This window comes from Phascolarctos cinereus, unplaced genomic scaffold (assembly GCF_003287225.1).
Source record: "Phascolarctos cinereus isolate Bilbo 61053 unplaced genomic scaffold, phaCin_HiC Scaffold_5;HRSCAF=322, whole genome shotgun sequence".
NCBI classification, from domain to species: Eukaryota; Metazoa; Chordata; class Mammalia; order Diprotodontia; family Phascolarctidae; genus Phascolarctos; species Phascolarctos cinereus.
Window position 1 is genome coordinate 72,514,491 of NW_027555958.1, and position 27,454 is coordinate 72,541,944.

Sequence of the window (27,454 nt, forward strand, 5' to 3'; positions counted from 1 at the left end):
TCAGTTGTTTTTCCAGTGAGATACTTCACATTGTCTTCCTTTTTTTTATTCTTCTGCTGTTATTTTATTGTTTCTTGATTTTTCATGAAGTCATTAGCTTCCATTTGCTCCATTCTAATTTTTAAGGAATTATTTTGTTCAGTGAGCTTTTGGACCTCCTTTTCAATTTGGCCAATTCTGCTTTTTAAAAGGCATTCTTCTCCTCACTGGCTTTCTGGATCTCTTTTACCATTTGGCCTAGTTTGTTTTTTAAGGTGTTATTTTCTTCAGTATTTTTTTTTGTCTCCTTTACCAAGCTGTTGACTTGTTTTTCATGATTTTCTTACATCACTCTCATTTCTCTTCCCCATTTTTCCTCTGCCTCTCTTACTTGATTTTCAAAATCCTTTTTGAGCTCCTATGGCCTGAGACCAATTCATATTTTTCTTGGAGGCTTTCGATATAGGTGATTTGACTTTGTTGTCTTCTTCTGAGTGTGTGTTTTGATCTTCCTTGTCACCATAGTTTATAATAGAAGAGAATTAGATAAAAACAGTAGATATACACTGATTGGGTACATGAATTTAATGGGATATGACTGTGCTGTAAGAAATGACAAATATGATAAGTAAACAGAAGCATGTAAAAATTTTTATGATCTAATAAAGAATAAAGTAAGTAGAGCCATGAAAACAACATGCATAATTACTACAATAAAGTAAATGGAAAGAACAACCACAAAACAATCAAAATGGAATGTTGCAAAATTACAAAGAACAAGTATGATTCCAAAGAATAGAAAATAAGAAGAAATACCTACCCCATCCCTTTTCAGAGGATGGAGGTACATATGTGTGGTACATTGCATACTTTTTCAATGTATTGATGGCTTTTGGTAATTTTTTCTTTTAATTTTTTTCCTTAAAAATATTCTGGCAATGTAAAAAAACCCCAAAATATGTAAAATTTATTTTAAAATATGTTTGGAAACCACTTAATCTAGATGATCTTATTCCATATTTCTGACAATCTGATGGCATATACCCCATATATTATTACACTAATTTTATACATGAGAAAACTGAGGTTCAAAGTATTTCGTAGGATCATAGATTTAGTGCTGGAAGAAAACTCAGAGGCCAGTCAGTTATACAAATAGTGTTAGAGGTATAATTGAGAACCTAGGGCTCTCTAGATTCCAAGTCCAGCTCTCTTTCCACGATTCCAAGGTACTTTTTGGTAAAAAAAAAAAAATCAAGCAAGCAAACAAAAAACCAAACCAAACCAACCAACAAAAGAACCTTCATCAAGCCTTTAAAGACCATTCAGATTCAGAAGATTGTTACATTGATGACAGAAGTCTTTGGAACATGAGGAAAGAAACTAGAAACAAAAGAATATGTAATCTAGAAATCTGAAGGTATCACACAGCGAGTGATAACCAGCTAGTCTTCCTCTTTCCTAAAGGTAGGACAAGATTATATAAATAAGCTTCAGTTATTCCTAAAGAATTTCCTAGCAATTATATTTTTCATACATTGTTTATGAATTTCATCTGTGGAAGTTTAAAAAAAATAGATTTGATTGACTTTGCCAATGGCCAATAACTTGAACTAGGTAGCTTCCCAAGGTTGTATCTAGTTCTGTGACTATAGCAATTCCTAGATGGAAAGTCTATTGTCCTCTATTTATTAATTTTTTTGGGGGATGAGACAATTGGGGTTAAGTGACTTGCCCAGGGTCATACAGCTAATAAGTGTCAAGTGTCTGAGGCCAGATTTGAACTCAGGTCCTCCTGACTCCAAGGCTGGAGCTCTATCCACTGTGCCACCTAGTTGCCCCTATTGACTGTCTTTGACAAAACCACAAATAATGCCACCATAAATAATAAAATAAATGAGGAGGGAGGTTGATTTTTATAGTAAATGTGAAATCCTAATCTTGAGTTATAATTTCCATGTAGATCTTCCTTTTGGAAACGTGACATAAATCAGGAGCTATGCAATGTGCACTGCTGACAAAACACAACTCCTCAGTAAACTTAAGGGAATGTTAATTTAGTAAAACAGGAGGTAAATGAAAGGAGTATTAGTATTGACATTTAGTAGGGAATCCTTGTGTAGCATATATTCAAGTATTGATTATAGGAATCGTTAGGCTGTTCAAACTCCCCAAATCTACTACATCAGTATCTATTAACAAAACCAAAGAAAAATCTGTTAGAAAGGCTGTGTACAGGGATTGGAAAATACTTGTAGTTGTAGCTAGTTTATCCTTAGAAGGTCAAATGGAGAATTAGGCTGGGGAACTGATGGAACAGACTTTCTGGAATGTTCTAACTGACAGTGTCATAGTTTAATTTAATTATGGCTGTTCTTCTATTTTACTAATGATAAGATCCAGCTGCTAATGTCTGTCTCAATGAAGACTGTGTACAAACACAATTTGCTAAGGGGTAAGATGTTAGAAATTCCCCCTTACTTTATTATTAAACTTCCAGTAAACACCAAGCACAATTAAGAAATGACAGTCTTTCTCATTGTACGCCCTATTCACTTGTGTATAGTGTAAAATCCTTGAGGGCAGGCACTATTTGTTATTTTGTGTTGACATGCCCAGTACCTAGCATGGTGCCTGGCGTGTAGCAATCACTCAATACATGTTTGTCGGTTTGGATCAAGTTATATGTAGAGATTTGGAATGTCCAATCACCGGGCAAATAAAATATTCTATTCCCCTTTGTAGGCTAGAGTTTCAGTCTGCCCTACTTATGTGATGTTTATAATGGCAAGAGAAACAGACAACCAAAAAATGCATTATGAGAAGGCTGGGCAAATGTTAGAATTGTTGATTGCTTTTTTTTTGGGGGGGGGCATAGGAAAAGAGTTAACTAAGAATAAAGTACCATTATTTTTTTAGTGGGGGTGGAGTCTAATCTGTCCAATCATAGAAAACCAGAGTGAGCTGATAATTTAGGATTATTAGATGAAAGAAAGAAGGAAAAAAAGAAACATCCATTTTCTGCTTTTATGCTTCCTTGAAGCAGGGCCAAATTTCATAATTCAAACTCTGAGAAAGCCATAAAAAAAAGGTTTTCCACTGATTATATGTGAAATCCTTCATTCAGATTGGATAATTATAGCTAAAAAGAGTTACCTGCCTGTGCAGTCACCTTTCCTTCATATGCCATCAATGTATCAAGCTTAAAAAAAAAAATTAAATCACTTAGATTAATGCTCAAAAACTCCCTCTCCTGTATGTCTGTTGTATAGTATCTAAGCTCTTAAGAAAGTGACACATAATCAACCTCTTTTAAAAAACTCATTATCACACTCAAGTGTTTGGCTTCTAAGGATGGCACGCTAATGAATGCTGAGTGTATGCTTTCCATATTGATCTACTTATTACTGATATTTAAAATTTTAGTACTGATAATCACTTATTATTCTGGGAAATCTGAATTATTTAATCAGTAGAAAACTTTTGAAATAACTGTCTGGTGTTTTATAAACCAGAAACAAAATTATAATAGGAGTTTAAACTGTAATATATTGCTGCAAGGATAATTATTAAGGGAAAACACAGCTGACATTTCCTGATTTATGCACACAATCAGAGATGGAGTCCAAGGACTGTGACATAATTATCTTCATGCTAACAATTTTTGTAAATCTCTTGACAGAATTTTAGCTAATTTTAAAATGCCTTCTGAAGATTAGCACTTAAAATTGTTGGGGAAAATAGCACAATTTATTAGCAAGGGTATAATTGTAAACCTTCCAAATACTCATTGTGAATATCATTTAGACAGTCACTCCTGCTTTACCAGCTGGTATATAAGACACCAGTTTATGGAGTCTTGAAACAACAGAGAGTGGAATCTAATTAAAGAGGATTACATGCCAAAGAAAAATTATTAAAAACAAGACTAATAGACAATTGTTATGAATTTAGAAGCTTCTGCCAACTTCTCTTTTTGATACAAATTTACGTAAGCAACTGTCAAGTAAAAGCCTTTATTCATCTAAAACTAAAAGGCTGTTAGAAGACTTTTTTTCTTTCATGGTTTAAAACTGATGACTTTTCTATATTTAGATTATAACACAAGAAATTAAATAGTTGTATTGATCTTCTTTCTCATATTTTAAAGTTTTATCTACTACTACAGAAAAAATATTGCAATTTTTTTTTGCTTTTGTTACTTGGAATTCAGTAAAAAATGTGCGGTAATGATGTTTTATTTAGCTGTGGAAAGGGAAATCCAATACTTTTTTCTCCCTCTAAGAACCAAAATTTGATTATGAAATTAGGTGGTTTTTACTGAGTCCTTCAGTTTATATATTTTTCGTATACATTTAAATTTTTTGAATTATGAAACAATTGACTATATACACACAAAATTATTTTTCCTATTTCTAATGACCCATTTTGTTATATTTCATAGGATTTTTTTTCCAAAGAAGAGCACAGTTTAAAATAATAGGTGACCAGCTTTTTGCTGAGAAAAAAATAGACAAAGCACATATGTTTCTTAAAGAGTCTGGTTCTCAGTTGTTTACAAAGTATGAAATTGTAACATACCTAAAATAGCTATTATTTTATGACAAGCTTTATATTGCATTATGCCCTCATACTGACCATACATGTATTTATAGCTTTTAAGCACATCATACATAAATATAAGAAATCTATTATTAAAGATCATAAAAAAAAGCTTTAGGGTATATTGATTAGTAGAATAAAATACATTGATTGACTTGTTGGGTGTCAGTTAATGAGGTGTTTTTTTTTTAAAGCTAACTAAACTCATTATCTTTCTCTAAAAGTAGCACCTTCTTCTGGCCCCTTTATTTCTGTTTGTGACCTGACATATTCCCACAGTCCCCCCAGGCATGAAACTAGAGTAACTTACCCCTTCACCCATAATAGCCCAGTGTTCCCCAACTTAGCCCAGTGCTGTTTTTGCTATGCAAACTCCTTCCCTGTCGTTTCTGACCCAGTGTGGGCCCCTGAGGGAAGCTATAATCTAATACCAGTATAAGCAAACTACAACAGGTTCGCAGATGCCATTAGGAAAATTCCTGCCCCCAACATATATTTGCCTACATCTTCCATGTTTTCTTTGGTCACGGAAGTCATCCTTCGGAAGGCAGACACTGCACTCTGGGGTTGGTGTCCAGTGAGTAAGAGCTAGAACCTCCTACCTTTTTTTTTTTTCATTTTTGGTAGAACAGTGGGTTGTACAAGCAGGGATGATTTGTAGTTAACATCTTGAATCTCATTATACTATTTTTTCCCCTCTATGCCCAAACAGCTTATGAATTCCCTTACTTCTGCTGAAGATGCAGTAACCTTTTACCTGCTCAGGTATTCAGCCTTGTTCTCATGGTACTATTTTTACTTTCGTTCACCCCACACATACAAGCAGTTACCAAATCTTGTGCATTCTATCTCCACATCTATTATACAGGTCCTATTTTTTTTCTACTCATAAAGCCACTATCTAAGTTCAGGCAGGTTTTCCTAACCTCTATCCTAGGCTGTGATAATGTCCTAATTAGTTCAAGCCTTTCCCCACTCCTAACTCACTTCATCACAGGTACCCATGATTATCTTAAAGTGCAGGAAAGGCATGAGCCTCCCTCCCTCATCACCAACCCTAATATCCGCATACATTAATCACCAATGTTTTTCTATAACCTCTAGGATCCTCAAATAGAATTTTTTTTTTTGGTATTTAAAGACTCTTAAAACTTGACTCCAATTAAGCTTTCCAAAACAAGTATTCACAACTCCCTTTCCTACAGTCTATAGTCAATCAGTATTGGCATGCTTGCTTTTCCTCACACGCATATACAAAACCAACTAAAATATCTAACCATGAATAGGGAATAAAGGTAGGACATCATCGATTAAGCAGTCATGTGAAGAAATAAGAATGGATTTATATGGAAAACTTTTTGTTGAGTTGAAATCAGAGACAGTCAGTTTTGCTTATTGTTTCTTATATATTATGAATTTTTATACCTAGCATAACTCCTACTGAAAAGTTGTCTTTAATCTGACTCTTAGGACCTGTTGTTTTATTGTTATATATTTTAAAATGAAAATCTAAAAATATTTACCTACATCAATCAAATTGACTAAATTATTAGTAACTAATAAATAATTTGTTATCCTTCCAGGATACATACTTGGATTTTTCCTGAATAATGAAGCATATTTAATCTCATTGCTCTTAATGGCAAAAAATATTTTTGTACCATACATAAATAAATAAAAATATTTTGATTTTGGATTATATGTTGCCTTTAAAATGTCTGTTTTATACATGCCTTTGTAATGTACATAACATGGTAGTACATGGTTATAATTTATACATAAACAAATATCTGTCTACTTCTACATCTACGTAGGGTATAATTGCCCACTTTTAAATGATGGAGCATACAGTCAAACAAAGTTTGGAGATCACTGCCTTCAAGTATTATTATAAAAAAAAGTGAGATTATAAGAATCATTTGTTGTTGTTGAGTCATTTCATCGTCTCTGACTGTTTGTGATCCCATTTGGGGTTTTCTTGGTAAAGATACTTGGCAAAGTGTTTTGCCATTTCCTTCTCCAACTTATTTTAATTAATTAATTATTTTTTTTTTAATGCCAAAGACAAGATTTTTTAAAGATCCACCATATTAGCCAGACTCTTGAGGAATCTGAGAGTCTATGAGGTATTGGCTAGATTGTAAGAATCTGAGCAGTGGCTGCATTTTAAGAATCTAAGCACCTTAATGGTGACAGGATGGACTTTATATGCAGAAGGACTGTGGGAGGGATCTAGGAATAGCCAAGTAGTTTGGGGCGACTGGAGGAGGGGGGTCTAAGGAGGATCTGGATGGGAGTGACCAGTAAGCTGGAAAGAACAGAACTCCTGGGACCTGGACCACTTAGCCAAGGGAGAATGGAACCTAGCAAGGATTAAGGGTGGGAAATAGCCTGGGGCCATAGGGAGGTGAGACAATGGAGGACTTGGCTAGGTTAAGGGTAACAGAGAATTGGAAGATTGGGAATAGCCACAATGAAAGGCCAGTTGTTGGGATTGTAGCCTCAGGTGAAAACCAGAGATTTGGCCATGTGGGAAAGTCCAGGGTTTTCCTTTCTGGGGTCCAGATCCTAACCACATCATTTCCCCCTCAAACAAATGGGACCCAAATTCTTTTGGGGTAAGGGACGAAGGTCTTGGCTTCTGAAACTGCTTCCTCCTGGTAAGGAGGGTAGAGCCCTTGAGGGGGTCCGAAAGAGGAGGTTGACTGAAACTGAGCACAGATTGCATCCAGGAAGCCATGGGGGGGACATTGGCTGGTACCCTTTGTTCACTATCAATTGTAAGTGAATGGTCTGTAGTCTAGAAGACATAAATCTGACAGAAAAAACTGCAGGGCCCAGATATGACAAAATAAAATATCCTTAGCTGTGTTTGGATTCAGATAATTCTGTTTTCCAACCATGCAGTATCAAATCCACTTCATAGCCAGGCTCAGGAATAGCCGGGTGGGTAACATTCCTTTTCAAAGGAACTTAATGGGGAAAATGAGCCAACAGGATCCCATCTTAGACTGAGGCTAAAATTTTCCTCTCAGCTTTTCCTCATGCTGACTTCTCACCAGTATCACATTCTCTGAGTAGCTTGTGGCATTTCTCTCAGATGGTAGATTATTGATTATTGATGGATTATTATCAGACAACTCAAAAAAAAATCTTTGAGCTTTTACCTCACACAGCAAGTTTCACTAATCACATCTAGGAAAAACTTTTCTAGGATTTACATCTCAAACTTGAATTTGTAAATTTGTAAAAAGCCAATCATTAGAGATTTCTATACACTTGCAAATTCTTAGCAAGCCACTACCCAAACAAGCTTCTTGGCTAGTTTATACATTAAAACAATAACCAACAATAGCCAAATTATTTTAGGGGCAAACAAATTATGAAAAGTTGCTTAACATAACTGGTACAAAAAGTTCACCAATTTGAAACTTGAAACAAACCTATTACCAATCAAGTGACTTCAATTTTGTTAAATTCATTTCCAAATTACTTTACACAGAGAATCAACATCTCATCATTAACAGTTAAAACTACAAATTTAAAAGATCGAGCTTATCCATGTTCAGAGGCTAGCTTCTTTACCTTGAGCAGGATGTGCTGAACCTGGGTGATGCTTCCAGGCAAAGGTTGCCCTAGGGCCTGAGGCCATTGCCTTGCTGTAGCTGCTGCCTATCCCACCTCCTTCTTTTCCCCAGGTGGGGGAGGGGGAAATCAAAAGTGAGGGAGAAAGGGTGAAGCTCTCTTTTCCTTTGAGAGGAATTAAGGATACCCTCTTGACTCAAGGGAAGGGAGTGATCAGGGTTGTAAGGAGGTGTTTCAAAACTCCTTAATGATCAATCACAAAATCTCCAGAATCTGCCAAGATATTTTTAGCTGTTGTAACTTTTCCCTGTAACCTTGATGAAGGAGAATTCAGGGGCATAGAGGGAAATAAGTAAGCCTCAGAGAACCAAAAAGCAACTGCAGTTTTCTCCAATTCCCTAGCACTGAGAGAATTGATAGAATTGGGCATATACTTCCACATAGGGCAGCCATCCTTGTCCTCTATGCTGCAGAAGGTGTATCCAGGTCCATGGCCTCAAACCCACCCAGTGGACTGAGAGCCTGAGAGTGTCAGGCCAAGTGTGAGACAGCCTTATAACTGTCTTCCTGAAAAACACCTCCAAGCCTTGGTGCTTGGAGAGCAAATCCAACTGCAGAGCAAAAAGGAGGTGGGAGGGAGAGGCCTACATACCTTCCAGTCTTGACTAGAGAGGAACTTGGGGTTAGGCAGTTTCCCTGTACAGGCCACCAAAATGATGAGGTTTAGGGGTTTAAGGAGCTAGGACCCCAAGATCACAATACGTGGGTCCTGCTTGAAAGAATTCAATCCAAGCCTTCTTTCAGCAAAAGACAAGGCTTATTAAAGATCTGCCATATTTGCTAGGCTCTTGAGGAATCTGAGAGAATGTGAGGTGTTGGCTAGATTATAAGAATCTGAGCAGTGGCTAGATTTTAAGAATCTAAGCCTCCAACTTATTTTATAGATGAGGAATTGAGGCAAGCAGTTAAGTAACTTGTCCAGGGTCACATAGCTAGTAAGTGACTGAAGCCAGATTTAAACTCAGGAAGCTGAGTCTTCCTGTCTCTAGGCCCAGTACTCTATCTACTGCACCATTTAGTTGCTTATTATTCTTACAATAAAAATTATAACCCTAGATATTATAACAAAGCTAGTAATGCTTATCTCCCAACCAGAACTTTAGGGTCTGATGAATCTGGATGATTATGCTTTGGTAGAGAGAGATATAGGATGATGTGGGAGAATGAAATGTGGCTGATGCTGCTGGGCTTTGACTCAGGGAGTCACCCGCAGGGACAAAAGGAAGTGGTTCTGCTACCTTGTAGTAAAAAAAAAAAAAGTCTAGATATACATATAGAAATGTGTGTGTGTGTGTGTGTGTGTGTGTGTGCGCGTGTGTGCGTGTGTGGTTCATAAAAGCACATAACTAGACACTATCAAAGTATTTGCATAAAATAGATACTATAGAAATATTTGTTGAATGGAAAGCCTGTGCGTTCAACCTTTAAAAGCTGCAGTCACCAAGTAAAGTTCTCCAAATGGAGCTCCTCTCCACTTGATTTCCTTCTCTAGAATGTTTATTGCAGTTTTGTGCCTTATTTTCCACTTGAAAGGTGCTTTTAATATTCATTTCATTATCTATCTATCTGTTGATTGATCAATCCACCGATCAGTCATCTATGTATAGTGTGTATGCGGCAATGGGGTAGAGATGGTAGGGATGTGTGATTTAACCCTGAATCTGTGTCTCTTCAGAGATGGAATCTTGGTTAGTTTTCTTACCAAGTTTTTTCTTAATTCTTCAATAGTTTTTCTATTGACCACGTGGACCTCTGCCATCCCTGTAGCACTAGATAAAGTAGTAAGGATTTTTAAATAATTTGCATTAAAATATGTTTCTTTTCCTCTGAATTTCTTAGTAGCAAAGATGAATTGTTTTTGAATTGGCCTGTAGCTGTGCTTATTATAATATACTAAGAAGTTGCTCAGTGCACATGACAATCTTTCTGTGATGGTACATAAATCATTAAAATACATGAAGTACTTTTTTATGGTGTATTCAGGGAACACTAGCCCCTATAGTGGCCACACCCCGATAAAACCATATTACAGACTGCCTAAATTGAGGTCAGGCCTCAAACCTATCAATGAGTTAGAAGGATGTCTACACTAAGCATGTGATGACTTCCCCTGGTGGAATGGGTAGATGACTACAATTTGTTCCAGTTGCCATGAAGGCAACTGAAGCAGGTGTTGTAGAGAGTGTTAGAGCTTGGTCCAGCTTTGAAGATGCCAGGGTCATCCTGGGACATTGCCATTTGTCTTGATTTTTGTCTTGCCACTGGACTTCAATGACTCTGGAAGAGAGAGTGAGGCTGGTGACTTTGTGAAACTCTGTCTCACTTAAATCCAATTCACAGGCAAGTCAAGACACCACCCCATGATGTCATTAGTCCTCTTTGCAAATGAAAGATGAACAACAATTGGTTGTTCCTTGGTACAAGTAGGAAAACCCAATAAACAATCTTGGTAGGACATAGTTTATATAAAAGTGAATGGATAGCATTTTCATAGTATAAATTATCAAAAGACAAACAGTTTAAAATTTTTCTCATCCCTTTGGAGCCATTTTTACTTTGGCCTCAGGCCAAAGTAATCTTACTTAATCTGACTCAGGCAGGGCAGTGATAGAAATGTTTGTATATGTAACAATAGCCCTAAAATTGAATTGTAATTTACCAAGAAAAACATAGGGAAAAATCCAGGAGTTGACTTCCATTGTGAAGGAGGTAAATAACTTCTGAAGGTCCCTCTAACCCTTTAATACTGTGGTTGTAATACTGTAAAAAGAAGAAAGCTACCATTACTCTCATTTAAGCCAATATTTTATTGTATAAAATCCATTAGGAATTTCTGTAATTTATGGCATTGAGAGTTGTCAGTAAAAATTTGCAATATTTAAACAAATATTAGATTCAGAGAATTATTTTCCTCTTTAGAAAATCCTTTGATATATACCAGGCAACTGACTTTTCTTCTTGATTCCTTTTTGCATTGAAAAGAACAGGAATGAGAACACTTGGACCTAGAGTTGTAGTGATGTTATTTATTTGCTTTGTGACTTTACACAAGTCAGTTATCTTTTCTAGTCCTCAATTTCTTCATCTGTAAACTGAGAGGGGTCTCTAAGACCTCTAAGTTTTTAGACTGCTACAATTCTATTCTGTGAATTTTTTCTAAAATATAGAGTGTTTAGAAGTCCATGCAAAAAGATGAATTTAAAAATAGGACAGAAAGAGTAATGATTATGAAAATATGATATCTTAAAAATGGGAAAAGGCTAAAATGAAGACAGGAAAAAGTCTATTGACAATTGTTACTTTTGTCCCTAAATAGATACTCTTTTATTTTAGGGTCCCTTATCCATATCTCTTGGTACAAAAGATGAATTTTGGGCCTGTCAGATATTTTATTTTTAAAATTGATATATAAATGATTTTCAAATGAGTATCAAATGAATATCTGTTCATTTTGCTGACATAATTCTTAGATAGTAGAATTGTTAGGTGACACATTTAGGTTGGTATGGCAATATTGGATTATATGTTCTTTTTTTTTTGGAGAAAAGGTTAAAATATCATTTAACTATTGCCATGAAAACAAGTTTAAACATCTCATGATTTTGTTGTTGGTGGTATTGTTAAATGCACAACCAAGATACCATTCAATATAGATTAATAATCTAGGAATGAGTTTTATACCTTCATCGAAACTAATAGAAACCATCTGCTTTCCACAAGGACATTTGTGTCTATATTTCTGTGTGACTCTTTTGGAAGTATCCTAGACAGAGACTGATTGTAGGCTGGCCATCATTAGTGAAATGACATTAGTTGAATATGATTATGTCTTAATGTTCCCTGAAAGGATTTGACTAGTTAAGACATACAAAAGGGTAATGCAATTATATATTGAAATATGATTCCCCTGATTAGAATCTGAACCACTCTATTGGCATTAGATACTCATCCTGACTTTAAAGCAGATTTGGCTGCTTGAACCATTTCATTCTTTAGAGGAACCTGAAGCTTAGTGCTTTATTTTGTTTAAAGGACAAATGCACAGATGCATATGTATGCATCTTCAATTTTTAGGTGTTTGGTATATAAGATTATTGAAATTGTTTTCAATTCAGAAAAAAATATGCTTTTTCCCTCTGCTGTCTCCTGCTGAGACTGGAGTTGCTAATGCTGAGGTCCCTTTATTTGCTATCAGTAGATGTTAGACCTGGAAGTATTTATCACAATGTTTTATATATTCACATATTGCATTGTAAGGAATGACAGGTAGTATGGTTGAATGGATAGAATGCTGGACTTGGAGTCAGGAGGACTGTGGTTAAACTTCTACTGCCAACCCTCACTAGATATGTAAGCAGGAGTATGCTGATAAATGTTTTAACAACCAGCTATCCAAAAAACAGTATTCATGAGAAACTTTTAAGTTTAATTTTCACAATTAATATGTTCTCCATCACTTTCTTAAGTCTAGACAATCAATGAAACAAACCAAGTCCTGATTTGTAAAGTTTGTGAATTCTAAGGTCTAAATACTTAACACTGAAAATTTAACAATCAGCTCTCATGAGCTGGTACAAGTTGCCTACAGAGCCTCCCCTCTCCCCCCAACTATGACCCTGGCTAAATGACTTAAACTGTCAGAAACTAAGACAGTGCACAAAATTATGTTGTATATGGGCTTCAAGCTATGCCAGTGATAGAATCATACCTTTACAATCTACCTTCAACAACTTTCTCTAGAACTAGAAGGAGACGTTCCAGGACTCTGAACCCAAAGCCTTAGAAATAAGGACACCCTCAGACTCCCACCGTTTTTTTTAGCCTGGCCCTTACAGTCACAACTAATGAAAAACTAAAAAAGCAAGTTTTTATAACCAAAGTGCATATCACTGTCAAATGGTTCAAAATCAGAAATAGAAGATGCATTCTCATCTTTATGCTTTATGCCTTAAGGATCATGGGGCCATCCCATCTGACTTCAAATTATATATACATATATGATATATATGTATGTAGGTATATGTATATATATATACATATATATATATACATATGTATATGGACATACATGTATGTGTGTCTATCTCTATCTATCTGTCTCCCCCTTTAAGAATGCATACTTGAGAGGAGAGACTGTTTTACTTTTTTCTGTGTATTTCCCATGCTTAGCACAGTACTGGAGTTATAATAAGGGATAAATATGTACTTTTCATTCATTCATTTATTCATGATATACAATTACTGTCCCTACTTCCCCTTTTAGTCATTAGGAAACCAAGTCTCAAACAGATTAAGTTATTGATCAGGCTGCTAGGAAGTTGCAGTGTCAAGAAGTGAACTCAGGTCTTCTGCCGCTAGGTCCACTGTAACATACTATATAGTATGTAAGAAAGCACTAGATACAAAGACACCTTAGATACTGTTCCTAGAGCTATAGAAGAAAACCCATTTATCTCTGATTGACTCATGGCCAGCCAGCTTTGTGCTAATAGTCCCCTCAGGCTGTTAGGGTATACCCATTGTCAAAGGAACTCCTGTGGATTCTGGTTCTGGTGGAAGAATTAAGCTTTAGCTTTGTTTCTAGTGGGTGATTGGTGGAAGGTTGGGAAAGTATGCTGATACAAACAGGGTAGAAGGATGGGGCATCCTTCCCTGCCAGTCATTATGCTCTGACGTCGCTGTCATTACTGGAACATAAAGTGGCAAGTTACTTGCATCTGTTCCCCTGTCTCAGGTCCTGTAAAATTAAAGAAGAGGAAGAGGAGAACAGAGACAAGGACCAGAACTTTAAAAAAAAAGAAATGGAAGAAAACCAGCAATTTCTGCCATACCAATTTATTAATTGTTAAGATTCCACGAGTCAATCTTATTGGGTGCTGTCAAAGACTGCATGCCGAGCAAACATGTGCGTTGCTATTTTCAGCTCATGACACAAGACTATTGTAAACTATCATTTCTGTTAATAAAATTGTGTTCATGAAAGATGAAGTCCGGTCTAGTTTCCACTGTGCAGAGACAAATAAAAGTTGGGCTGAATCAGCTTTGTGCCTGCACATAGTGAACAACAGCTAGAATTGGGCTGTGTCAAAGAGGCAGATCGAGAAAAGGATTAAATTAAGATATATTTTAAGATTAGGCTGGAGAAATGTTTTGGGGGGAGGGCAGTGGATAAGGAAGGTAAGGTTTAGTAACTGATCCTGTGCATTTGCTATGCAACTAGGTGACTTTGTGCTGAACTTGGTCCCAGCCTGGTTTCATATCCTGCCTCAGATACTTATTTAGCTGTGTGACTCTGGGCAAATCACTTAAATTCTTATATTCCCAGTTTTCTCCTTTGTAAAATGGGAAATAGCAAGACTTATCTCACAGTGTTCTGAAGATAAAATAAAATAACAGATGTAAAGTGCTTTGCAAACCTTAGATTGTTGTATAAATGCAAGTTAGCAAACATCATTTTTGTCCCCATCCTTAATATTATCATACTTATTATTGTTGTATAATAAGAGAAATGAGTTGAGAGTGAGTTGAAGAGCAGGTGGGAAAAAAGTTCTGCTGACATTGCCACACATTGAGTCCTATGCCGTTTGTTCAAGTGAGGGATTTTTGGTGGCAATTCCATCACAAAACTTATCTCACACTATGACAACTGTTCTAATTCCATTTGAAAATGAATATTTCTTTTCCCCTTTCTTCCAAAAAATGATTTAAAAAATCATAACATCTTCTTATTAGTATTTGAATAAAGAGAAACAGCCACTCAAATAAAATCTATTTATTTTCTTGGTATAACTGGCAAGAGAAAAATGAAGATGACTTATTAAATTTACCATGTTAGCAATTAGTACTGTAGTTGAAGAGGAAAAGGCCTAGTATACTGATTTCTTAGTTGTTTTGGATTTACAATTCAAGTTTTTTCAGTAAATTTTAGTATTTAGATTATAAACATAATTATTTCATATTTAAGAACTTAGATCCTAATGCACAAACATGAATGAAGTCCTCAACGGAAAAGGTATTTTTTTAGAATATGATCATTTTTAATATTTTGTATAAAATTGTGATATTAAAACTGGCCTTTGGGGCAGCTAGGTGGTGCAGTGCATGGAGCACTGGTCCTGGATTCAGGAGGACTTGAGTACAAATGTGGCCTCAGACACATAACACTCAATAGCTGTGTGACCCTGAGCAAGTCACTTAACCCAGTTGCCTAAACCAAAAAACAAACAAACAAAAAACCCCTGGCCTTTGAAAAACACATACACACACACACACACATATGTATGCACACACACACATATACATATATACACACATGTATGTTATGTATATGTGTGTATATATGTATATATACATCCATATTTATACATATATAATCAAATATTTTTGGTTCAGCAAAATATCTTTTGTGAAGCCACACAATTTCCTCAGGGACTTACTTAATTTTTCTTTTTTTTTTTTAAACAAAGAGCTAGAAATTAAGGTCTTATATAATCTATAGAGATCCAAAAAAGGTGTATTTTTTCTGTTTTTAAAATAAAGTTTTTCTCTATTTCATATAAATTAAGTGTACTGTAGTAAAGAAAAATATATAATATTTAAACAAACAGTGTTCTAAAGTATCTCAGAAAACAGAGTTGTTTAAAACAAACAAAATGTTATCTTTTGGGGATACTTGCTTAAAACAGCAATTGATTATTTTAAAAATATACCCTATTTTCTTTTTGAAACTGTTACAACTCTAGTAAAAACAAAATGTTCTTTCTTTTTTCATTTTTTGACATATCAGAAACTCTTGAAATCTTTTTTTATTGCCACTGGACAGTAAGCAATTCAAGTTTAATAAGAGGATGCTGAAGAATATTATACATTTTTATATATTTGTAGACGTATTGATGTGATGACTTACAAGTGAAATTATAGATGGACTGTACTATATTTGATTGATCCTACAAGAATTGTTGTGTTGAGATACTAGGAGGCTTAATACTCTTCCCTATCAATTAGCAGCAAATGGTCTGTAAATGACTGCCTTTAGTGGTAACTCAACAGCCATGATAGAAGAATGAAAGGTAACCCACACAGAATTTATGTAACTGCAAGACAGATTTATTGGTAGGAAATTTTGGAGTATAGTCAACTGGTTCTTGGTCTTCAATAGGCTGCAGCATACCTACTGAGTGCTTTTTGCTGGGTTGTGTTCTTTTCCTGTTGCAGGGGACAAGTTTTTCTTAGGCCTTTTTTCTAAATGCTGACTTGTAACTCTCTTGCAGTAGTCCAAAGATGAGGCTTTTGTGTTCACTTATATATAGGAAGGAATCTTGCTATCTCATGTGGCTACGAGGTTCCTACAAGTTTTCCCCACTTTGAAGACCTATATGCCTTGGAACTGATAGGGTCAGAGACCACACTTAAAATTTAACTTTACAGTAGTCTTGGAGCCTAGATCTATGAAAACGTTGCCTTCTCACAGGCCCCAAGATGTCTCTGTCAGATACAATTCATGTATATTTAATACTCCTGACATTATTTTTACTGGAACTTTCCACACTTTTATTTTCAGTCATTGCTATGTGCCCTTCTTTTCGTGCATTCACTAATTCATTTAATCAGTTCAATTCAACTCAAAGTCTATCAATTTATCTTTCTGTTCATTTGTGTATAATATATTTAGGGGTGTGTGTATATATACTCAGTGCTTTGGGGAGACAGAGCTGCAGTAGATATTTAGATAAATAAAGAACCTATCACTTATGCTACCATAGAGGACTTGTGATTCATTTTCAAATTCTTCATCAATTTTCTCTTTTTATCCAAGGAGTCTGTATATACTCTGATGATTATATCACTTTCCAAATCCAGTCCATTTATCTCCTTACTTAAGCAAATCTCAACATATAATACTACTATTCCATCTGTCTATTTTCTTTCCTTGATCTCTGATACTTGTATCTGTATTTTTTTTTTGATATAGCAATAGTGTATATCTTTCTAGAACTATATTCAAAGCTTAGGTTTCATTAAATCAAATCTCACTGATGCTTATTGAGGTCAAACATGCTTATTTACATTAGGATCTCAGGTTTACCTTATTAGCCATTTTATGGATTTTTGTATAAATATTAGATGATAAGGGTATAGATTTAGAACTAAAAAGGACCTCACAGGCCTGTTTCAATCTCCACTTTACAGGTGACAGTAACTGAGCTCAAGAGGAAATGTAAATAGCTTGCTCAGATTCACATAGATAGCTAGTATCTGAGCCAGTATTTTGAACTCAGGTTTGCCTAAATTCTCACTGATCTTTTGATGGCTTTATGATTAATGATTTCAATCTTGTGGTACTCTAAGAATCACAATAATTTATCACCAGAGGAAGAATATAGATTTTTAAATGTTAGGCCTTTGTATTGGAAAGAAATTTAGTGGGAATACACAGTGCCCCAAGTGGAAAGCAGCCTGCATTCTTCCTAATATTCAATTTTGAGCCCAGTATATTATTACCCATCTGCAGTGTCTGTTAAAGAAAATAGTTTAATGGATAAGATTAGTATTATGGAACATAAATATGTGATTAGAATTATTGAATATAAATACACTCATATATACAACTCTATGGGCTGTTAATCCAACTATATGTCAGAGTCTACATGATTAGCATTTTTCATACTTCTGTCTATTTATATTTATCTAATTTAATTATATTCTTAGGTATGGTTATGGGTCCAATTTAAGAGGTTTTGCATTGTTCTGAAAGTTGATGCCATTAATGCAATGTCTTCTGGAAAGATGAACAGTTGGAGAATTTCACTATCAATAGGAAATCCATTTTTATCCTGAACTGGATATAGTGAATGACAGTTGGAAAAATCCTTGGAGAATATGTCTTCTTATTGTATGCTACTATTGATATTAATAATCAGAGGGTGACCAACCCAAAATCTTTATATTAACATCTTTCAAGGAACAATGCAGTTTGTTGGAGGAGAGCTTAGTATGAGGATAAAGCCTTGGACTTTGAGTAATCGCAACCCAAGTTGAAATACTGTTGTAGACACTTACTAGCTATGTGACTGTGGGTAAATCACTTAACTTCAGTCAACTTCATTTTCATCATTTGGCAAATGGAATAGTAAGATCATCTACCTCACAGAGGCATGTAAGGATTGTTAGCTATTATTATTAATTTCAAAAAAGCATTTTAAGATATTTAACAAACGTTGTATCTTATTTTCTCTGTACCTTTTAGTCAATTATGTAAATATGCGATCTACTTTAGAACATCATTTATAAAGCCAAACTCTCCTATTCATACTTGTATCTAATATGCAGTCAATACCCATATAGCTCATTCTCATAAAGATTTTAAAGAGATGAGAAACCTGCCATATGAAATGATGGTGCTTGCATTTCTAAATAAGTAGTATCAGTATTTTACTTATCTTTTCCCCAGTAATAATAAAGTTCATTTTTTATCCCAAACATTCAGAATATTTTCCTCTTTCATGATATTTGATGGCATTAGGGATCAGTCGATTCCTCAGTGCCCTCAAAACTATGTAAACCCAGCACATGACTTGTCCATATTTTTACCTGGTTTTGTCCAACTGCTCTTTGCACATTTGTTCTCTTAGGCACCATTTCTATTTCCTTATGCTATACATTAGAAAATGGGGTGTCAGATTACATGTGGTAATTGCACTGTCATTAAAGATGAAAACAGATAGTTATAGAAATCCTGATAGATTCACACACACACTTTTGTGTACTTTTCCATCGTTCCTCTAGTTTCATCCTTACATATCCTTGAAATGATCTGATTTAATTGGGCTTCATGTCAAATGTTCTATAAATTTATTTTCCGTCTACTGTCCCTTATTATTTTATGAAGCAACATAACAGAGAATCATCCACCATCTTCTGTAGAATTTTACAATTCAGTTTTTTACTCTAAACTGATGTTGCACTTGACTGCCACATCCCCCTGCTTGTAAAAAAGATCAAGTGTTTGCTGGATAACATGGTTGATAGTCTCCTTTCATCTTCTCATTGTAATAATTGATTTGCATTAGTGGAAATTTCATAGAAAATGATAATAGTCTTTTTCTATGTTCTATAATAACATTTCCAATTTTCTAACTCTTAATCTCAGGGTCAGGGTTTCAAATCCCATGTTTGGAACAACCAGATTATATAGCATAAGTGGATGTGATTTTAGACTATTAAAAAGCCTTTGTAACTATTTGAAAAGTGCAATGAAGACACTGAGAGTCTTGAGGACATGTTTGAACCCTGGCAGCTCTGATTTTCTTTATTCAAATATGTAATTGTAAAATCTCTCTCTTTTGACTGCCAAAGGGTCATCACTCCCTTAAAAAAAGAAACAAAACAAAACAAAACAAAAAGAAAAGAAAAGACAAAAAGAAAAGAAAAGAAAAAAGAAAACATTTCAGTAAACCTAACCAACACATCTGCTAACTCAAATGTTACATGCAGGTTAACCTTCTTCTAGCTCCCCAGCTTTGGGAACAGGAGCATGTATATTATCATATCTTTTCTTCTGGCTTGGCCATTAGAGTTTTACAATAGATAAATACACTTCAGTATTTTTCCCTCTTTCCAACTTTTTAAGGATAGAAATAAACCAATATATGTTCAAATTTTGTTATTTTTAGTTCTTTAAGATTAATTTAGTGATTTAATTTTTTGAAAGCTATCTCATGTCTAATGATCTTGTTTAAATTTCATACAGTATTAGTATATCCTTATAGTTTATTTTATTGGGTTAGATTGGATGGTCCCTGAGGTTGCTCTCAACTCTGATATTCTGTACTTCCACGGTTTTGTCATAATAGTTAATATGCTGTAGATTTTGTATATTGTACCTCTACATAATTTTTACACAGAGTAGACATGAAATATTATATAATCTAACACAATTGAAACTTTAGACCTCCATTCAACCCTTAGGGAATCATTTGGCAGAAGGCCACCAAAGCTAGTTCTTTTTGATGTCTAGTTTCCAGTTTCTACTGTAATTGCTGCCAAAAACTCAACACTTGGGAATTTAATTGCTCATTATATTTGTCACTGCAGAGTCAGAGACCCAAATAAAGACTGTTTCATACAAAATATTTATGGACATTAATTTGGCACATGTATGTATATGTTCATATACACGTATGCATGTTTAAGTATATTGTGTTTTTTTATTTTCTTGAAGCCTGGATATATTTTGAATTATGATAGTCACTTTTCTCTATATATTTGTGTGGATACTCATTGTAAACATTAACAAGTTTAACATTCTTGGAAAGGAATTTGATAACCACAGTTTGATGAATAGAATTTCCCTCTGTGCCTGTCACCATCATTGGAGTATAAAGATGAAAGAGGTATATTAAAGTGCTCTTTAAATGCTTTCCTTTGGATCATACTAAAAGGAACTGGCAGGTGAAAAAGGAATGTGCCTTTAGCAAACTAAGAAATCTGTGATTCTGCCTATTTCTTCCTAAATCTGTGCTATCATTTTTACATATTATAAAATTTTCATATATAATTGGGTAAATATTTCGAAACCTAAATCTACAGATTTATTTATTTATAATTCTTGACTATCTCATGGTAAAATGGAAAGAGAAATTCTAAGTCAGGTTGATAGGATCATAAATTTAGAACTAGTAGGAACCTCTATATATCTTCCTTTTTTCACTAATTATTTTTGTAACTAGGACAAAATGAATGACTTTTTTTGGGGTCAGTTTCCTTATCTGCAAATTGATCTTATTGGGAAAAAAAAACATCTCATGGACTCCTCTAAGTTTAAATAAAATGATTCTAAAGTATAAATTTATATCACTTATCGGTAGCCTCTAGCATAGTTTTTATATGTCACCTTCTTGAGTAATGTTTCAAAGGCTCCTAAGCTTCTTGGGAGCAAGAACTATTTCCTCCCTTGCCATTGTATCCCCAACACTTAATGTGGTGCTTTGCATAAAGGGTATGCTAAATAAATAAATGTCTTTGGTGACTTGACTTAAATCCTCTTCATTGCTTAATTTATAGAAAAATTATATTACAATTTGTGTTCCTAACTCTCAAAGCCTAGTCATTCTTCATACTCCTGCAATCTAGCTTCTGTCCCCATAATTCTACATAAATGATGTGCTCCAAAATCACTAATGACATCTTAATGACAAAATTCAGTGACCTTTCTTTTAACCTTTTGGTAGCACTTAACACTGGTAATGATCCCCTTCTTGATATTCCTCCTACCTATGGCTCCATGAAATTTTTATCTTCTGGGTTTCTTACCAATCTAATCATGCCATTTAACTATCCTTTGCTTCATTTCAATTCATAGAAAAACAGAATTTTGTATTTGGAGGAGACCTCACTCGTTATCTAATCTAATCCACACTTGAAAAATTTGGTAAAATGTAACATATAAGAATTGCTCATCCTATTCTTGACATAATTGAGTATCTATTGCCCCACTTCTCTCTCTCCAGCCTGTCTCTAAACAGTCTCATTTATGTTTGTAATGTTAATAATTATCTCCATGCAAATACCTCTATAATAAACAGCATACAGAACTTGCAAGTAGGAAGACATAGGTTTGACTCTTGCCACAAACACTTAGAAGCTATGCAACCCTAGCAAATCACTTACTATCTATGCCTCAGTCTCTTCATTTGTAAAATGGTGGACTCAATTGCCTCTAAGTTTCCTTTCAACTCAAAGCCAATGGTCCTATGATCTTTACAAACTGAAACATATAACATATCTTTTCTTCAGATTCAGTCTTACATCTCCAAATACATGCGGAACATCTCAATCTGGTTATTTTGTCAGCTGATACCTCATACTTATACACAGACTCACTGTACCTCAGAAATAACTAACCTAAAATCATAACTGAATAAGAATCCCTTCTTAACTCAGTAATACCTGGGAAATGTCATCCAGAGTGAATCTACTAACTTCTGAGGCATCCACTCCAATTTTAAATGTTTCTATTTGCTAGGAAATGTTTCCTTATTGGGAAAAAAGCCTAAACTTGTCTCTCTGCAACTTCTGTGTGTAGTTCCTAGTTCTCCCCCTCCTAGTCCAAGAATAGGTGAGTGATGTGACAGCCCTTCAAATAATTTAGGACATCTAACATGTCATTCCCTGCTCCCCTCCAAGTTCTATATTTTCCGGTGTCTTTCAAAACTCTTTCATAACCTGATTGCTCTCCTTTGGGTGCTCATCATCTTAGCATCCTTCCCAAAATGTAGTACTCAGATATGAACATAATACTTGATGTATGGTCTGACATTGATAGGGGATAGTAGGGTGCTGGATGTTATGGCTCATTAATTTTATTTTGTTTTTTTTTGGGGGGAGTCATAATGCAGTATTGATTCATATTGAGCTCAAATCCATGCTGTCCAGCAATATCTCCTATGTCTCATATCTGTGAAACGGAACTGAATTAAAAACTGCTGTGGCAGCCTCCTGCTGTACAGAAGGAACTCTTCTTTCCTTCCATTACCATGAAAGTTTTGGTTTCAAAGAGCGGGAAAGTGTGGAGTTGAATAACCCAGAAGAACAAAGAAAGCCTCCAGAAATTTCAGTGGATGTCTTCTCTGGTGAAAGTTTTAAAGTGGGTGAACTGAAATTATTTTTAACCTTTGTATTTGGGCTTCTGAATGGAAATGTGACAGAATTGGAGAAGATAACAATAAGGAACATGACTGTGGGTATAGCTGAAGGAATGGTGGGTATGTATTTTCTGTGGCCAACATAGTGAAATATTGTGTAGGTGGCCAGTGAGGAGCTGAGTGTATTATTCTTGTGAGCATCACCTTAGGTAGTCTTAGATCTCGGTGAAGTACAACATCAGTTCCCCCTTTAACTTTAGCCTTTGGAAACTTCACTCCCCAAACCTGCTTCAGTTGAGGTAAAAAAAAAAAAAGCAAGGGTAGCAATCATGATCTCAGAGAAAGCAAAAGCAAAAGTTCTAATTAAAAGAGATAATCAGGGAGACTGCATCTTACTTGAAAGTGCCATAGAAAATGAAGTAATATATTAAACATATATGAACCCAATGATGTAACACCCAAATTCTTAAAGGAAAAAATTAAATTAATTACAGGAAGAAGTATTCAGCAAACCTTTATTAGTGTGGGATCTCAACTTTCTCTTCTCAGAGCTAGATTTATCTAACCATAAAATAAATAAGAAAGAAGTTAAGCCGATGAATACAGTTTTAGAAAGTAAATGTGATAGACCTGTGGAGAAAGTTGAATGGGAATAGAAAATACACTTTTTCCTAACTATTATATAACACCTTCACAAAAATTGACAGTCTTAGAGCATAAAGTCTTTACAACCAAGTGCATACAAAAAAAGCAGAAATATTAAATATATACTTTTCAGACATTAATGCAATAAAAATTACATTTAGTAAAGGTCAGTGGAAGCAAAGATTAAAATGTATTGGAAATCAAATAATCTAATCCTAAAGAATAAGTGTGTCAAAGAACAAATCATAGAAACAGTCAATAATTTCATTGAAGAGAATAACAATGAGGCAATGTACTAAAATTTGTGGGCTTCAGCCAAAGCAGTATTTAGGTGAAAATTTATATCTCTAAGGTTATGCATCAATAAAAGGGAGAAAGAAGAGATCAATGAATGGGCATGCACCTAAAAATAAAACTAGAAAAAGAACAAATTAAAAATCCCCAGGTAAACAACAAAATGGAAATTCTGAAAATAGAAAAAAAAGAGATTAAGAAGATTGAAACAAAAACAACAACAACAACATTGAAATAATAAATAAAACTAGGAGCTGGTTTTATGAAAAAAAGAAAATATATAAACCATTGTTAAAAAAAGAAGAAAACTAAATTACTAGTATCAAAAATTAAAAGGATGAATGCACCACCAATGAAGATGATATTAAAGCAATTATTAGGAGTTATTTTGCTCAATTATGTGCTGCTAAAACTGACAATCTAAGTGAAATGGATGAATATTTACCAAAAAAAATATAAACTTTCCAGTTTAACAAAAAGAAATGAAATACTTAAATACCTTCTCTTACAAAAAGAAATTGAACAAGTCAAAAATGAGGTCCTTAAGAAAAAAATCTCTCAAAGCAGATGAATTTACAAGTGAATTCTACCAAACATTTGAGGAACAATTAATCCCAATACTATATAAACTATTTGGGAAAATTGGTAAATTGCTTTTATGACACAAACATGATTTTGATACCTAAGCCAGAGAGAGCAAAAACAGAGAAAGAAAATGATAGACCAATTGTCTTAATGAATATCAATGAAAAACATTTTAAATAAAATATTAGCAAGGAGATTACAGCAATCTATCACAAAGATCATACACTATGACCAGATGAGATTTATATTAGGAAGGCAGGAGTAGTGTAATATTAAGAAAACAATCAGCATAATTGACTATATTAATAACAAAAGTCATGATTATATCAATAGATACCAAAAAAGCCTTTGACAAAATGCAGTACCCACTTCTATTAAAAACATTAGAAAGCAAAATAATCAGTGGAATCTCTTTTAAAATGGTAAGTAGTAGTTCTTTCTGGGTGGCCCCGCTCTCCAAAATGAAGTTCAATACGTTCGTGACCTCGGATAGCAGCAAGAACCACAAGCGACACTTCCACATGCCCTCACACGTCCGGGGCAAGCTCATGTTGCCACTGCTGTCCAAGGAGCTGAGGCAGAAGTACGACATCCGCTCGATGCCCATCCGCAAGGACGACGAGGTGCAGGTGGTTCATGGATACTACAAAGGTCAGCAAATTGGCAAGGTAGTCCAGGTTTACAGAAAGAAATACATCATCTATATTGAGCGTGTGCAGTGTGAAAAAAGCTAATGGCACAACTGTCCATGTGGGCATTCACCCTAGTAAGGTAGTTATCACCAGACTAAAACTGGATAAATATCGCAAAAAGATTCTTGAGCGTAAAGCCCAATCCCGACAAGTTGGTAAGAAGAAGGGCAAATATAAAGAAGAAACTATTGAAAAGATGCAAGAATAGAATGGTCTGTTATACAGTTGTAATTAAAAATTAAAATAAAAAAAAAGGTAAATAGTATCTATCTAAAACCAAGAGCAAGCATTATCTGTAATGGGGATAAACTTGAAGCCTTCCCAATAAGATCAGGAGTGAAGCAAGGAAGGCCATTATCACCACTATTTCAGTATTATATCAGAATTGTGACTTATAGTAATATGAAAAAGAAAATAGAGGAATAAAAATAGATAAGAAGGAAACAAAACTATCACTATGTACAAATTATATGATGGTATACTTAGAGAACCATAGAGAATCAACTGAAAAACTAGTTGAAACAATTAACAACTTTTTAGCAAAGTTGCAGGATATACCATAAACCTAACTAAATCATTAGCATTTCTGTGTACTACCAGCAAAACCTAGCTGCATGAGATAGAAAAAGAAATTCAATTAGAAAAACTACAGGCAATATAAAATACTACTGCCAACAGAAACCCAGGAGCTATATGAATACAATTACAAAACACTTTTCAGGTAAAGACAGATCTTAGCAATTAGATAAAAATTAATTGCTCATGGGTAGGCCAAACTGATATTATAAGACATACCATTCTACTTAAGTTAATTTATCCATTCTATGCCATACCAAACTTACAAAGAATTATTTATTCAGCTAAAACAAATAATAATGAAATTCATCTCAAAGGACAAAAGAAGAAGAATATCAAGAGAATTAATGAAAAAAAAGAAATGAAGGAAGGTGGCCTAACAGTAACTTGATTTCAAACTATATTAAAAAGAAGTAATCATGAAAACAATCTGGTACTGACTTAGAAAAAAGAATGTTTAAACACTGGAATAGATTAGGTAACTACACATTATAAAGTAGTAAGTTAGTACAGTTCTCTAGTGTTTGATAAACCCCCAAATCCAAGCTTTTGCAGTAAGAATTCACCATTTGACAAAAATTGCTGGCAAACTCAAAAGTAATTTGGCAAAAAGTAGACATAGACCAACATCTTATACTGTATACCAGGATGAGATCAAAATGAATAAATGATTTAGTCATAAAGGATGATATCATAAAAGAGTTAGGGAAGCATGGAAAAATGTTTATAACCAAACAAGAAATAGAGAGGATCACAGGAATTAAAACTGATAATTTTCATTGCATGAAATTAAAAAAGTTTGTGCACAAAAATTAATGTAGTCAAAATCAGAAAGAGAATAGGAAACTGGGAAAAGTTTTTATAGCAAATTTCTCTGATAAAGGCCTCACTTCTCAAATATATAGGAAACTGAGCCAAATTTTAAAAATAAAAACTATTCCCCAGCTGATAGTCAATGGATATGAATAGTCAATTTTCAGAAGAAGAAATCAAAGCTATCAATGGTCACATAAAATGATCTAAATTAATACTGATTAGAGAAATGCAAATTAAAATTTCTCTGAAATACCATCTTTTATCTATCGAATTGGCCAACATGACAGAAAAGGAAAATGCCAAATGTTAGAGGGGATGTGGAAGAATTGTTACACTAATCCACCTTTGGTGGAATTGTGAACTGATTCAGCCAGTCTGGAGAACAATTTGGAACAAAATAAAAAGGCTGTACTACTGTGAATATCCTTTGACCCAGCATTACCATTTTGATCTACATCCTAAAGAGATCAAAGAAAAGGGGCAAGGACCTCTTTGTAGGAAATATATATAGCAGCTCTTTTCGCCTGAACAAGTTGTAGAACATCATTGTGATGGAGTAATATTGTGCTAGAAGAAATGAACAGCCTGGTTTCAGAAAAACCTAGGAAGACCTATATGAATTGGTACAATGTGAAGGGGAAATGACAAGCAGAATTTTTTCAGAAAAACCTAGGAATACTTATATGAACTGTCACAAATAAAGTGAGCAGAAACAAAGGAACACTGTAAACTATAACAGCAATATTTTAAGGATCATCAACTGTGAAAGACTTAACTACTCTGATCAAGACAGTGATCCAAGATAATTCCAGAAGAAAAGTAACCACCTCCAGAGAGAGAACTGATGAACTCTGAGTGCATATTTAAGCATCCTTTTTCACTTTATTTTTCTGTGTTTGTGTGTGTATGTTTATTTTGCTTACAGAGAAATCATTTAAAATATGTTTCATTGCATCTCGTTTTTAAACATTGCTGTCA

The 27,454-nt window shown here is 34.5% G+C and overlaps 1 protein-coding gene and 1 pseudogene across 3 annotated transcripts in view; both read left to right on the plus strand.

Moving 5' to 3' along the window:
- The window catches only part of DPYD (dihydropyrimidine dehydrogenase), a 1,011,926-nt gene that overhangs the window by 105,376 nt on the left and 879,096 nt on the right, over positions 1-27,454 (plus strand). The gene's annotated exons all lie outside the window — the stretch shown is intronic.
- LOC144457526 (large ribosomal subunit protein uL24 pseudogene) lies at positions 19,931-26,413 on the plus strand (annotated as a pseudogene).